Genomic DNA, 15,909 nt, shown 5'->3' on the forward strand with positions numbered 1-15,909 from the left:
CATATATAATTATGTTATTGTATTTAATTTGATATTTTTAGGTGTAAATTAAAAGTTTTGATTAAGTTTTATAAAATAAATAAACTAAGAGAATCAAAATTGATATTTTACCAATTCTCAAATTATATATATACGAATTTAGAATTAAATTTCAAACTTATTTTATTATAAAAAAAAAGTTAAAGATATAGTAGTAAGTAATATGTGTGGACAAGTACACATAATATAATCATAATATTATAATCATAATATAATTATAAATTAATTAAAATTATTATGAGAAGCATGTGGTAAGACACATGTCCTAGATACATGTCTCCATTTTAAACATGTAAAAGTCATTTGTCTATATTTCAACAATTCTCAATACATGTGTCCATTTTTCCAAACAAAAGACACTTATCTAATCATTTATAAGAGGGATGGAAGAAATGATATGGAAATATGAAAGTTATGAAAATGAATATGAAAAAAAAGGAGAGATACGAATATGAAAGGAGAGGAAGAATGGTGTGGTAGAATTACAATAAAGCAAATATCATATTGTTTTGGGATTATGAATATTTGGGAACTTAAATGTTGGATTCCATCAAATCACAAAGAAATAGTATACGAAATCATCGATAATGAACTTTGGACGGTGTCGTGAACCAGCAACTGTCAACGGATCATACCGGCAAATTTTCGGTGACTGACGACGACATCTCGGTAACTGTATTTTGGATCTAAATTATTTTTAAAATGTTATAAGTATGACTTTGAGTAAGTTTGGTTCCGTTTCGTCAAATTTTAATATGTTTATAAGTAGTGAATTATGAAGTCTATAGGTTACTAATAAAAATATGAAATTTAGACAATTGTCCTATATTAGCTTTTTTTTCTAAGTGAAATTTAATCCGGTATTAATAAGCTTTTAGTAGCGTCACGAGTTTAAATGTATAATCAGTCCAAAATAATTACATCGGTTTAAAATTAATGTCTCAACGACCGAAAATAACCCAATACGAATATTTTGATTATTTTAATTTTATCAATAAAATAGTTTGAACAACCTTAATTTGTCGAGTCAAAATAAAAGGATTAATATCGACAATTGTCAATTAAAATCTACTAAAATTAGTACAAGAGTTTGGAATATAATTAGAATATAAAATTTGTACGAATAGACTCCTATTAATGTTACGAGTCTAATTGAACCTTCGGTCAGAAGTAACGATACCAGTTTAGTGTTATATATTACAATTTCAATAACGAACATAAATAGTCTGATATAAACGTTGGTTTAAAATTTAATTTTATATAATAATTAAGTGACGTCAATTTATCGAATTAAAATAAGTTATAAACTAGAAGGACTAATAACGATATTTTCCAATTAGTCGGTATAGTAAAATATATAATTGGTACATGAATTTGAATATACAATTAGTACAAATATATTTATGGTAATATAAGAGTCTAACGATATATCCGGTCTAAAATAGCTAATCCGATTACGAATAAAAAATAAGTTTCAGTTTTAAATGATTTACGAGGTTTTGAATATGTTTAAATAAACTGTTTAAAATATATTATTTAAAATATTTATATACTTCTGATTTTGATTATTTGAAGAATAATTATTTATTATCGTGGTATTTTGGAAATTTGGTCGAGAAAATGAATTTGACAATTTTATACGAAGTATTTTTGGATTGAGAAAGCTGATTCGATTATTGTTAATATTTATGTGATTTGGATCGAAATCCAATATGATTTTCATGTTGTGATATTTATTTTGAACGATTGATAAAAACGGTTTTGTCCATCTAGGATTGCCCGGGGTAGGAGTTGTAAGTTATAAGACCATACCTAAGGGCGGTATGACCAGAGTGCACGGCTGGTAGTCCTAACGTTAGGCAAGGCGAGATATGAATGAGATATCTCGATTATTGATATGATAGATGTTATGATAAGCTACACGGGTGGAATTCGAGGATGGACACACAAATTTTATATTACGTTTTGGAAATGCTTGATGACTTGAATTGTAATGTTTTACGTTTGAGTGATTACGAGTTGGTTTGTTAAAGCAATTTATTTGATTACGAGTTTGTTTGATAAAATGTTTATTTGATTACGAGTTGATTTGAGTACGATTCGTTTTGATAAATCGTTAGTTCGATTTGATTCGTTTTGATAAAACGTTAGTTCGATTTGATTCGTTTTGATAAAACGCTATTCGATTTGATTTATTTTGATAAAATGATGTATCTATATATAAAGATGATAACAAAGTGAAATATACAATTAAAGTATTAGCGTGTTATTCAAAGTGTCAATAAGTTAAAACAAATAATAAGTTAAGTGAACTACCTATTAGAACTACCTAAAATAGGTAGAACTACGTGGCTTTGATTCTCGGCTAAAAGATTAAAAGATGTTCGGGATACATAGGAAGCTCGATAGAATTATCGAGTCCAAGCCAAATAATTAATAAAACTTTAGGTAGTCCAAATAGATTTTTATCTATTAGAAAATCGGTTCGGGTTTCAGGCTGTTAGGCGTTCGTTATCCTATTTTCCTTTCATGCCCGATGCCGCTTTGGGTCGGGTGTAACAATGCTGCTCTAAACGAGCCAACTCGTGTTTAACCCCAACACTGCTCGCTTTTTCGTAATAGTCTTACATTTTTTACAAATTAATTTACAAACAGGATAATACATATTAATTATCAACTGGTTAGCAACTATCCTAGAAGTCATTTGGTCTTGTGTCCGAGACCTGGCAGTGTCATTTTTTTAATAGGTTTTAAAATTTATTAATATTAAAAAATAACAATTAAAAATATATAAAATTGAAAAAATATAAAATTGAGACAAAAAATGGTTAATTATTTTGTTATAATTAGCATTTGCTTTCATTTTAATACAAATCGAAATATATAAAAGCATTGCTAATTTAATATGTTAATCGTACGCCAATTAAAAGACGTATGCTTATGTTTTTAATTCTCACTTTATAAATTGTTATTATAATTATTACGTTACAATACGTCGGGTGGCGTTATGTTACATTAAGGTAACATGAGCTCAATGAAAAATATTATTACATAAATGATTGATTAAATAAATATAGAACATAATCGTTCAAATAACGAGTTGAGAAACCCTATGGACTTATATATTGAAATTATATTTATTACGTAATCGAAATAGATACTGAATTTTTTTAAATGCACCGAGCATATTCATTTATTTTTTACGATTTCAATTTATTTTTAATGCATTCATTTAGTTTGCATCCAAATTAGGTACTACTTGCAAATTATCATTTTTAATGCGTTCAAATTGGGTATTTACATACACATTGTTTTTTTAATTAATTAAACATCTTATTTATATGTAATTTATTTTAATGCATTAATTTATAATTCATTCAACTTAGGTACTACTTGCAAATTATAATTTGATATTAAATGTATTTATTTTTTTATGAATTAATCTTCGATATTACATGGACATTATTATTTTTTTTGTAAATAAACTTAAAGAAATTATAAATATTTGAGAACATGAATGGTTAATTTTTTTTTGTAAAAATTAACAATTGTTTTCATTTCAATATAAATTGAAATATCTGTAACTTAGGTATTACTTGAAAATTAAGTTACCATCCAATAATGAAACTAAAATATAAAATATTGAAAAGCACTGTTCCATATGTATTATTGAAATAAAATGTCTTACACTAAGAAAAGACAAATATAACTGAGAATATGAAACTTATTAAAGCATTTTCCACGATCAAATGCTTTTGTGGATATTCATCTCCTTCTTGTCTTTCTCTTTCTTCAGCTTCTCATCATTAGTTTCCATCTCCTCACAGTCCGACTCCAAATAAACACACATTGTTTGATGCATTTTAAGAAATCACATGTTTATTGAGGCATACATTTCTTGACACACCTTTTAACAACATCTTCAATTTCATTTATTGGAATTGGAGTAGAATCCAACAGATTAACACCATCATAAGTCTTCCCAAGCATAAGCTTCTTGGATGTATTCCTTTCCTTCACCTCCAACTTTTGCTGAGCCTTTCTTTTTTTTCCCGATGAAGGCCCCACTGAGTCTTTTTTAGACTTTTCTACTTTGATTTTTCTGAGTGGAGAAATAACTTCATTAGGATCATCCTCAAATAGGTAGGGAGAGAAATTGTCTTCATCTTTGGAAGGCTCTTTGGAAGGATCTACTGAATCGGAAAGTAATATAACATCCATATTTGAAGAGTGAGTAGAACACTTCGAGAGCATGTCATACTCCTATTTATATAGAAAAATTCGGAATTAATTTATTTAATCTGTAAAGTCTCTTGATAATCCCACATAAATACAGAGACGTCTTTTCATTCAATGTATCCATTTTGTATTCAATGTATTATATTTAAAGTGCCATTATGTTGGTATGATAAATGTAACTGAATACAAATCGTATTGGATTCAATGTATTCGTGAAAGCCAAGCAGTTTTCAATTACATGTAGCGTGCATTTGAAAAGGTGTGTTAATCTATATAAATAGTCTCTTACCATGCATACCATTTCACATACTACTATCAAAGTGTTATAATCATTCATAACTATGTCTGGAGAGACTTTTGAAAACGTGGCAGGTGAGTCCTCATGGAAAAAGAGAAAGACATGCGAAGATAGCGAAGGTAATAATGCTCCTCCATTGGGAGTTCAATTTGAAAGTGTGCTCAATGGAATACAAGTTGTATTCAAGCGTGGAGACAAAGATGAAATCCTAAAATTCATGAACAGTGTTTCAGCTGCCTTACGATTTCTCTCTGATTCAATGGTTGGATATTTTGAGTCAAAAATAGAGGAGAAGGAGGAATTGGAGAAGAAGTTCAAAACTACAAAGGACTTAATTGCTGATGCAAAGCAGGAACATATGGATTTAACCATTGATAAAATGTGATGTTTTTGTTTTTTACTTTATTTTGTTGTTTTAATTATGTTGACACAATACTTTTTTAATTTCAATAATACTATGATTTTCTCCAATTTATCTATCATCACAATCTCATTATTAGTGAAATACTAGTCGAAAACCCGTGCGATGCACGAGGTATGAAACTTTTATATAATTTAGATAAATAAATAAATTGACATATTTACTTTTAAATAATTTTATATCATGCTATGAAAAAAAATTTATATTATGTATATTTGAAATTAATATATATATTTTTAATGATAATTCAAATTAAATTAATTTTAAAAATAATTGACTATTTTTTTCTAGAATTTAACTAAAGATGAATGGTTTGTTTATTTTTACAAAATTCAATGATTTGTACTTTTTAGGAGTTTTAATACATTTTCATTTCCATATATTCTGTGAAACAATAATAATAAAATAGCAGATTAATTAAGAAATATATTAGAATATAATAAAAAAGCAAAAATTGATTTAAACTATAATTAAAATTAAATATTATATTTACGATACAAAAGAATTACAATATAGGTTAAACAAAAATTGAATTAAACTACAATTAAAATTAAATATTATATCTACGATACAAAAGAATTACAATCTATGTTAAAATGGAAGCAACATCAATATATTATTCTATAAACTATTACAATCAATATTTTTCTAATGTTGCATATGAAGAAACTTTATCAATTCAATATGTTACATATAAAAAAATAAAATTCGTAAGAATAAGTCACAAATTCATCTTGATGATAATTATTTTGGTTGATGGAATTTCATGATCACCAAGTATTCGAATTCAATTATTCATTCTGATACAATAGCCCAATATATCTAATTGAATCAGTTTAAGATGATGATTTCTCCTATTTTCATCTCGTAATATCTCATCAAGACATTCAATCAATTTGTTCTTCATTCTTTCACTATATAGAATATCAGCCATACTCGCAGATATCACTTATTTGACTTCATTAATATTTTCTAATAATTAAATATTCTTGAATTTTGTAAGTAAGAAAAACAAACAAAAGAATTGAAAAAAAAAATGAAGGGACGAAAAAGATAATTAGGAGAGAACGTCTTAAATTAATTTTAGTTAAATAGAATTAAATCGCAATTGTAACCACTCAATACAAAAGAAAACGTTTTATAATTAATATGTGAAATTAATTATATTAATTAGAATCATTATGCTCAACATTTGAGAATTTGAAGAGATTCAAATAATAATATTTTCTTAATTAATATTTTTCAATAATTTGTCTTATGATCATATTTCATTTTCATCTGTTAAAAATTCTTGAAATACTAACAATTTTGTACGAACCATAATATAATAGTTAAAAATTATATAAGCCAATGTTGCAAAAGCAATTATCTCAATATCCATAATTAATGTACATTTTTAAGATTTTGAGCATCAAAATTTATTTTTATTTACCTTGATTTTGAATTCGTATCTAGTATAATCCACATTCTTCAAGAATAAACATCTTATCAAGCGTATTAGACGTTTACAATCTCATTGTCTAGAAAATTGGGAAAAAATAACTTCTTGATAATAATAATAATAATAATAATATAACATAATTTATATTGAAATAAACTTCATTGTAAGTATAATATTCCAATATCTCTTTAATATTTTATTTAATATGTCTCAAACTTCAATGAACAACTATCGTGTGAAACTTTATATCTATTTGTACCAAAATGCATAAAAATAAAAAATACAATCCATATCAATTAGCTAAACTCAAACTAAAAAAATGAGTGGATTTCAACATGTTCCGAATTAGAAAAATTAATCTAACTTCAATTAAAACTAAAATTTGAGTTCATAAAAAGCCGAAAATCTAAATTTTAGTTAGAGTTAACAATCAAAACGATAACACCTAGAAACATATACTAAAAAAGAATGCAAATATACAAAAATCTTTATTTTAGTCATTTTGAAAAATAAATAAATAAAAAAGAAAACATGGATAAGGTAGCGAGAGGTATGGAATCTGGATAACGACATAAATGGAATTTCATATCTGAAAGATGAAACTATAACAACAATTGTTTAATAAAAATAAAACAACAGCACAATTGAGAAAGCTAAAAATTGAGTTCATATAAAGCCGAAAATCTAAATTTTAGTTAAGAGTTAGCAATCGAAACGATAACACCTAGCAACATATACTAAAAAAGAATACAAATTTACAAAATCTTTATTTTAGTCATTTTGAAAAAAAAAAGACAAATAAAAAAGAAAACATGGATAAGGTAGCGAGAGGTATGGAACCTGGGTAACGACAAAAATGGAATTTCATCTCTGAAAAATGAAACTATAACAACTATTGTTTAATAAAAAGAAAACAACAACACAATTGAGAACAAAAATAACTACAACATATGAAAAAAATCGAATAATTACCTTGAGAAACATAAGAATTTCTTGTAATTTTTGACACTTTTGTGTTTTCCGGTTTTAGTTGTTCATGCATCTTCTATTTCTGTCGGATTTCTTCAATTGAAGCTATCAGTTTGGAAAAAAAGACAAATAAAAAAGAAAACATGGATAAGATAGCGAGAGGTATAGAACCTAGGTAACAACAGAAATGAATCTGAAAGATGAAACTATAACAACTATTGCTTAATAAAAATAAAACAACAACATAATTGAGAACAAAATAACTACAACATATGAAAAAAAATCGAATATTTACCTTCAGAAATATAATACTATCTATCGTGGCCAATGAATATAATGGTGGAATACTATCTATCATGCTTTATATAGAAGTTTATTTGTGACTTTTGGATTTTCTTTGCTTTGTGTTTTTTCATCTTCCCGTAACTCTTGCTTTCTTTTATTATTTTAATTAATAGGTTAGTAATTATTTAATATATTATAAATATAAATTTATTATTTTTAATTAACTAAATATTTATTTTTAATTAATTAAATATTTTTAATCTGATTTTTTACTACGTTGACAATTAATGAAAAAGACCTCTAAAACACTTCTTCTCATTTCTCTCTGCTTCCGTAATTATATATAGTATAGATTATGTTTTTTGATATTTAGAAATTTTAAATTATTCATGTCAAAATTAAGGATTATAGTATATTAAATTAATTAAATATAATTAAAATTTTCATGTTAAACCGATTATATGACGAAATGGATTAATTATCTACTTAGAATGTACTTTAAAATTACAAGTTTTTAGATGTAATATGAAGAAACATATATTTTATGTAATTCCAAATTATCATTGTCTCACTACATAATTAATTAAACAAATACTACAATAAAGTTTCCTTATCCTTAATTAATAGTAGTACATTATCAATTAAACATAATCTATCATTTGCATAATTAATTAAACATACCTAATTGTTTATCTTGTTATGCAACCCCACAACATGTTTTTTAAATTAGTACTGAAAGGGGTAATATTTTGATAATCAGAAAATTGAGCTGCAAAAAATTGGTACTTAAAAATTACACCTCTTAATTATTACAAATCTTAATTAAATCTAATTAAACTTTTCATGTTAAACCGAATATATAACAAAATGGATTAATTATCTACTTAGAATGTACTCCATAATTATACTCTAAAATTACAAGTTTTTAGATGTAATATGAAGAAACAGATGTCTTAGGTATTTTCAAATACGTTATTTTTTCATTGTCTCACTACATAATTAATTTAACAATTTCTACAACACATTTTCATTATCTTTAATCAATAGTAGTACATTATCAATTAAACATAATCTATCATTTCATAATTAATTAAATATACTTAATTGTTTATCTTATTATGCAACTCCGCAACACGTCTTTTTAATTAGTATTGAAGGGAGTAATATTTTAATAATCCAAAAATTGAGCTACAAAAAATTGGTATTTAAAAATTACACCTGCAATATCTTTTATTAAAACTTAATTATTACAACTCTTAATTCTAAATATGTCACTATTTTTAATATGTAGTTGTACTTTGTGGTCAAGTTATTTAATTTCCGTGCATCATAGATATATCCTAAACTATAACAAATAGATCGTAGTAATATACTTCGTACTCAGTATGCGGCTATTTTCTATAGTTTACAAATAAAATATACTCTTAAATACATTTATTAATATAAACTTTAATAGATAAGACATTATTTTGCATTAAAATAAAAATTGTGTTTACGATAACTCACAAAACAACATTATTAAAAAAGCAAACATAACATATGTAAGTGATTAATATAATTCATCCATTTTTTTTGTTTTCCCTCCTCAATATCTTCAACATCTCCTTCGCCTCCTCAACTTCATCCTTCAACTCCTCAATCTTTTCCAATTCGGATTTCATATATTCAGCCACTGACTCATATATCAATATTGTGGCAGATGCAATCACTTGCATGAATATTATTATTGAATCTGCATACAATAATAAATGCAAGGTCGATTTACATACATTAGTATAATATTAATGTATGCCATTAATGTGGCAATAAGAATAAATGCATGATAACTTTAAAATGTCAAACGAAAGCATACTATAAGACGTCTTATTATATATTTTGTTTTTATACGATGCATCTGTCCGAATTATTGAATATAGATTTCATGTTGGATATCGTGTAATCATTTTTTCTAGTTAAATTATTAGGATATTACTTGTTTTAAATTATTAGTATATTCAATAATGGAGAATGGGAGATGACTGATGTAAATAGTCATCATCAATTATTCTACCAATTTTATACGCAAAGAGTTGCAGTATTTTGCTGATCTTCCTTTTCATTAATGTTGAGAAACCAAAGAGTCTAACTTTCATTTTAGGATTTTAAAATTGACTCCAATTGCATTAATATTTGCATATAAATAACTGAAATGGAATTCTCTTTTGTGTTATGTAGTCTATAAAAAAACTGTTGAAATACTTGAGGAGAATCCACAATTTAGGCGAGACCCACAATTAATAAAGAGAAGAAAAAATGTTTGAAGAACTAATGTCTAACCTTCCTGGGGTGGCAATAGTTTCTCCTCTCTATAATTGCACCCTGGGAAGTTTAGACATCAGTTGAACAAACATTTATGTATCAAGTTAAAATCAAGTAGCAGACGCCCTCGATCGGTTTGGGTCATCCGCTTCTTATTTGCTCTTTGCTTTTCTTAATTTCTCTTAATTTGCTCTCTCCCTATGTACTATTTCGATTTATTGATTATTTATTCATTTGGGTTTTGTTGAGTCTGGTCGTAGGGGTGCCGACGTATTCGGGATGTCTTCTGCCATGCTCAACATCGTCCTCACTTTCATTCCATATTAGCAGTTGAACATGCTCCTTCAATTTCCCTCATAACCAAGGTTCCCACTTTGTAGTTAAATATGTAGTACAAAATAATCTTACAAAATTCGGTGTGAACCTTAGCAGTAATAGCTCCTTGTCCGGTTGGTAAAACAACTCCCTTTGAATCGTATGGTTACGTGTTTGATTCCTCTTCTCAGCAAATTTAGGAGGTTTTCTTTTATTTAAATTCGAACAACCATATTGTCAAAGTAAAATGCAATTATTTTAAAATAAGCTACAATAAGAAATAATAATATAAGTAAAAAAACTGATTGAAACCTTAATTGTAATTGAATCAATCTAATATATTTCTACTTGTATGTATGAAGTTTTCCCTTTTTATACCGTTCGTTTGTATCACATAATAGTAATTATTTATAGATTTGGTGATAAAACACCTTCTAAAAATCCTTGGGTCAGCCTATGTTCGTAATGTGCACGTTTCATATGAATGTGTTCCGAATTGCATGTAATGTATTCATGAAATCAATGCATTCGAAAATTGAGGTAAGAGAGCAATTAATTAATATTAACACTAATTGATTAACAAACCAAGCTAAGAAAACCTAAATAGAATACTACTACTAGTATTAGTTTAGCCAAAATTATGTTTTGCTCCAACCATGCTAGCTATTTGACTATCTATTTGATTATTTAGTCATTCACATTGATTAAATTTAATTAAAAAAAGTATAAAAAGATACAAAAAACGATTGATAAATGTCGAACATAATCATTTAAATAACGATCTCAGAAACTTTTATTAAATAAATGTTTGATTAGATAAATATAGAACATAATCATTTGAATAACGAGCTCAAAAACCCTAGTGACTTATATATTAAGATTATAATTATTACGTTACGATACGTCGGGTGGTGGTAGGATACGTGAGCTCAGTGATTGTATATTAACAGAATGTTACATTAAATAAATATAGATCATAATCATTTAAATAACGAGCTCAGAAACCCTACGGACTTATATATTGAAATCATGATTATTACGTAATTACTATGTTACGATATGTTACTTTAGTGGTGTTAGGTTTTGTACGTTAAGGTTACGTGAGCTCGGTGATTGTATATTAAATGCATGTTGCATTAAATAAACGAGCTCAGAAAACCCTATGGACTTATATATTAAGATCGTGGTTATTTCGTAGTTACTATGTTACGATACGTTTACGTCGGGTGGTGTTAGTGTTGTCCTCAAAACAGACTCTAGCAAGTGCACTAGATACAAGTAATAAAATGATAAGTAGAGTATCGTCTCCTCAGGGATTGATGACCAAATTTTACTAGAAAAACCTTGCAGAACAAGGTGTTCGTGGTGTGTGATTTTCTTTAGTTGAGAAATCTGTAATTGGAAATACTAAAGGCAAAGACTCAAACTCAGAAAATGTGTTTTGGTTATGATAAAAAAGAGAGAACAGACTAAGCCAAAGCGGAGCAAGTCACATACAGCATCTAAAATCCTATTTATTCATGAATGATATAAAGTGAAGTCAAGGTCTCTGCTTTAAAGCTCACTTAAGTCAACTTCCGTGTGTTCTTAAGATTCTAAGATGTACTACAACCTTAAGCGTCCTTAATGTTGGTTCTTTCTTGCATTACGAGCGAAACAACATTTCTATTTAGAAAACCCTTGATACAATCCCCTAATGTTCCTATTTCGAGTCTTGGATGTTTGATAAAAAGATCCATGAAGATGAAAGCAGTTCCCTATCATTCAGCATTCACTAAGATGCATGCATATAAACATGGCAATAAAAGCTTTCTCAAACACAACAACATATATTATCATTTATTCATAAAAAGGAAATAGATACTTACATAACCAGCCCTTGCTGGCCTAGCCCATTCGGTTGACTACTCACTCATAATGAGGAGTGAATAACACAGAAATTGCAATAACTCCCCATTAATGGAGTTAGGTCTCAAATTAAAGAGAACTCTCGTGGAAGATGAAGTTTCAAATCTCCAAAAAGTCATCATCTCTCCTTTCACAGTAGTCTATTTAATTAGGAGGGAAGAAACATAAAATATACTAGAAAGTACACTAAAGCAGACCGTTCTGACAGATTATGGCCACTTGAACACTTCAAGGCCTAAATCTTCTTCAGCAAGCTAGATCTCCACTGGTCCCACCTCTTTGCTTGGCTGTCTTCCCTCTTTTTACACGTTATTGCCCTTTGGTCTATAGATTTTCCTTTACTTGTTCCTGCAACGGACTGTTTGACAGTTGTTTCTATTTTTCTTCACAAAATCTGCAAAAATGGTCCTTTAGTCCTAAATTGATAACAATTAACAACCCATAAGCCCATTTTTAGTGAAATAAAATATGGTTATTAGGGTCAATTATGAACCCATCAAATACCCCCAAATTAAACTTTTGCTTGTCCTAAAGCAAACACAACAGAAAATAGAGAAAAGAACAACAAAAAGGGGAAAGCAAAGAAAATAAAAACAAAAGGGAATGACATAGAAACAAGGCAATGGAGAAAACATAAGAACAAGAACTGGAACAGATCTAGAAGAGATAATAAACACACAAAAAGAAAAAGCAACAGCAGCAGAATTTTATTCAACTTTCAACTAACTCAACCTTTGATTAGCACACAAGAGCTTGATAAAAATGTGGTTAGACCAGATCTAAAACATGCATTCCAATTCAAGAAATTCGTTAAAGCGTAAGGTTGAACTTCAAAATTCAATCAAACAACCTGTATGCCCCAAAGTGCCTCACTAAGGAAGGAATTTTCGCTCACTCTCAAATGGCCTTTGTTGCCACAAGGAAGGGAATGGAACTTCACTCCTCAGCTCAGTACACACATCAATAGGCTATGATTTTTCTTATTGGCCCTATCTCAATGGATTAAAAATTCTCCAAACATAGTCAAAAGGTCTTAAACATAGGTTGTAATGTTAGGCTAAGGCTAAGGTATGGAAGTGAATGGCTATTTAAGTGTAAGAATTCTGTCTACATGCAATGCAATTCAACTATACTCACTTCTCAACATTGAGCAATTCTGCCTCAACCTAATCACTCTACACAACCTATTTCACAACATTGGCCAAACGATTCTTCAAACACACAAAAGACAACCATCCAAACATTTCATTTCAGGCTCAATATATGAACATGTGTCTTGAAAATGAAAAGACTTTATTCAAAGATATTTTTGTTATCTTCTAAAATTCCTATTTGGGATATTATCTATTTATTTATTTTAAAACCTTATTCAGAAAGTGGTCCTCACTCAATCATCATCCCTCAAATGTCATCATTTCAACAATTTTATCTTTATACACTCAAATTTTCTCAAAAATGTATTTTTCTTTAACTAGAGCAGCTTGTTCTGAGGCATGAGACAAATTCAATGCGTTTTGGGATTAAAGTGAAGGGAATTGGTTCATTTAAGTAGTGTTTAAGAAAGAATAGGCTAAGGCATAAGTTGGTTATCCTAAAAGTGTGAGTGCAATGCACGGGTAAGCTTTTTGTGGAGTAAATTTGGGATCTAAATGCCTTTTTCATCCTATGTTCTTCCAAAATTTTACCATTTTGACTAGGCAACCAAAGCAAACCCTACCTAAAGACAATATGTACTAGCCCTCTCATAAAGAATCAATGCATTTACATGCTAATGTAGGCTCAAGTTCTCACAATTTAGGGCTTTTACATGCACTGGGGCTTAAGGTCCTCTAATTGAATTTTGAATTAAAACCTAAAAATTTTTAGAACTTCTATCTTTTGAAAATTGAATTATCAATAGGTTCACCACACACTAAATTTGAGGTGCAAGCATGCAATCATTGATTGGCAATTGAAAGTCTTTTTTTTTCTTTAATATATATATATATATATATATATATATATATTATTCTGCTGCTATATACAGAAAGAAAGGGAAAACAGAGAGCAAAAACTAGAAACAGAACATGCTGTTCAGAAACAGAGAACAACACAGAATTTTTAGACATTTAACACAAAGTACGAGGAATTAAGAAAAACTTCGAACATGTACTAACATTTACAAGACAAAAAAAGAAAGGGAATGACACAATATTTGGGGTTCGAATGACACACTAACAACCATATCAAGCAAGAGTTTAATTTTGAGTTCCCTCAAATTTTCACAAGCTAATTTCACCTTTCAACCACAGTTTTCATCAAAATTTTAGGGCTTTTATCACGTTCTCACAACAAATATGTCAAGATATTTAGGGATTTTATCACGTTCTCACAACAAATATGTCAAGATATTTAGGGCTTTTATCACGTTCTCACAATAAATATGTCAAGATATTCATTTTCTTTTCCCCACCCCCAAATTAAAATATAACATTGTCCTCAATGTTAAACTTAAACGCCATGAGAGTGGAAATTGCAGATTATCAACAAGCATGCAGTAAGCAAGAATTAGAAGTATGGTTAGATTCGTTACCGTAAGAGGAAGACATCACACACCCCCAAATTAATTTGGTAAAAGTTCAAACTCAAACCTAATTTTAGGAAATGAAAGTTTAAAACCTTTGCCAACAAAATTTAGGAAGGACCACAAAATTCAACATTAGTCATGTTAGTGCATAAAAATAACAAAACTAAAAAGAAAGTTAACACAAATCTAACTAAGGGATAGATAAATTGGGGGTTACCCAATTAGTTTGCTGCAATTGGTGTTTGCAGCGAAAACACTGTTCTCTTTGAATCATGGTGGGTCCTGGAAGTGGACGGTCTCAACTACTCCTGGGACCTCATGTTCAAGGTAGGGTTCAACCTCTGGCCGTTAACTTTGAAAGATTCATTTCCTAGTTTAACAATTTCTACAGCCCCATGAAGGAACACCTTGTTCACAATGTAAGGTCCAGGCCATCTGCACTTCAATTTTCTAGGGAACAGTCTCAACCTGGAATTATACAAGAGCACTTTCTGCCCTTCATGGAATTCCTTCCCTTGAATCTTTTTATCACGCCACCTTTTGGGGGTGGGTATATCAGGTGGTTCTTTGTGTGAGGGCCCAATTGTGTTTGGTGGAAGTGGTGGTTTTGTTGTTGTTTCTAGGGAACAACCTGTTCCTTCACAGATATTCACTTCTTCCCCCAGCAGTGTTTCCAAAGTGTCTTGGTGATATCCTGCAAAACAGATGAGGTGTGGCATGCATCCAAAAAATAGCATGTATCATCACTTGAGTTAGCACGCCTCATTGCCTCATTCATCCTAAAAATTATTTCTTCACCATTTATCCTTAAAAACAATTGTCCCTTTTCAACATCTATCAAGGCCCTACCCGTAGCTAAAAATGGTCTCCCCTAAAATGATGGGCACATGCAAATCCTCATCTATGTCTATGATAATAAAGTCTACGAGTAATATGAATTTCCCTATTTTAACTAGCACATCCTCCATAATTCCCCTATGATAACATACAGATCTATCTGCTAATTGAATCGACATCCTAGTAGGTTGAGGTTCTCCCAAGCCTAGCTTAGCATAAACAGAATACGGCATGAGATTTATACTAGCTCCAAGGTCATACAATGCATCTTCAATATTCAATTTACCAATGGA

The sequence above is a fragment of the Euphorbia lathyris genome, chromosome 8 (assembly GCF_963576675.1).
Source record: "Euphorbia lathyris chromosome 8, ddEupLath1.1, whole genome shotgun sequence".
NCBI classification, from domain to species: domain Eukaryota; kingdom Viridiplantae; phylum Streptophyta; class Magnoliopsida; order Malpighiales; family Euphorbiaceae; genus Euphorbia; species Euphorbia lathyris.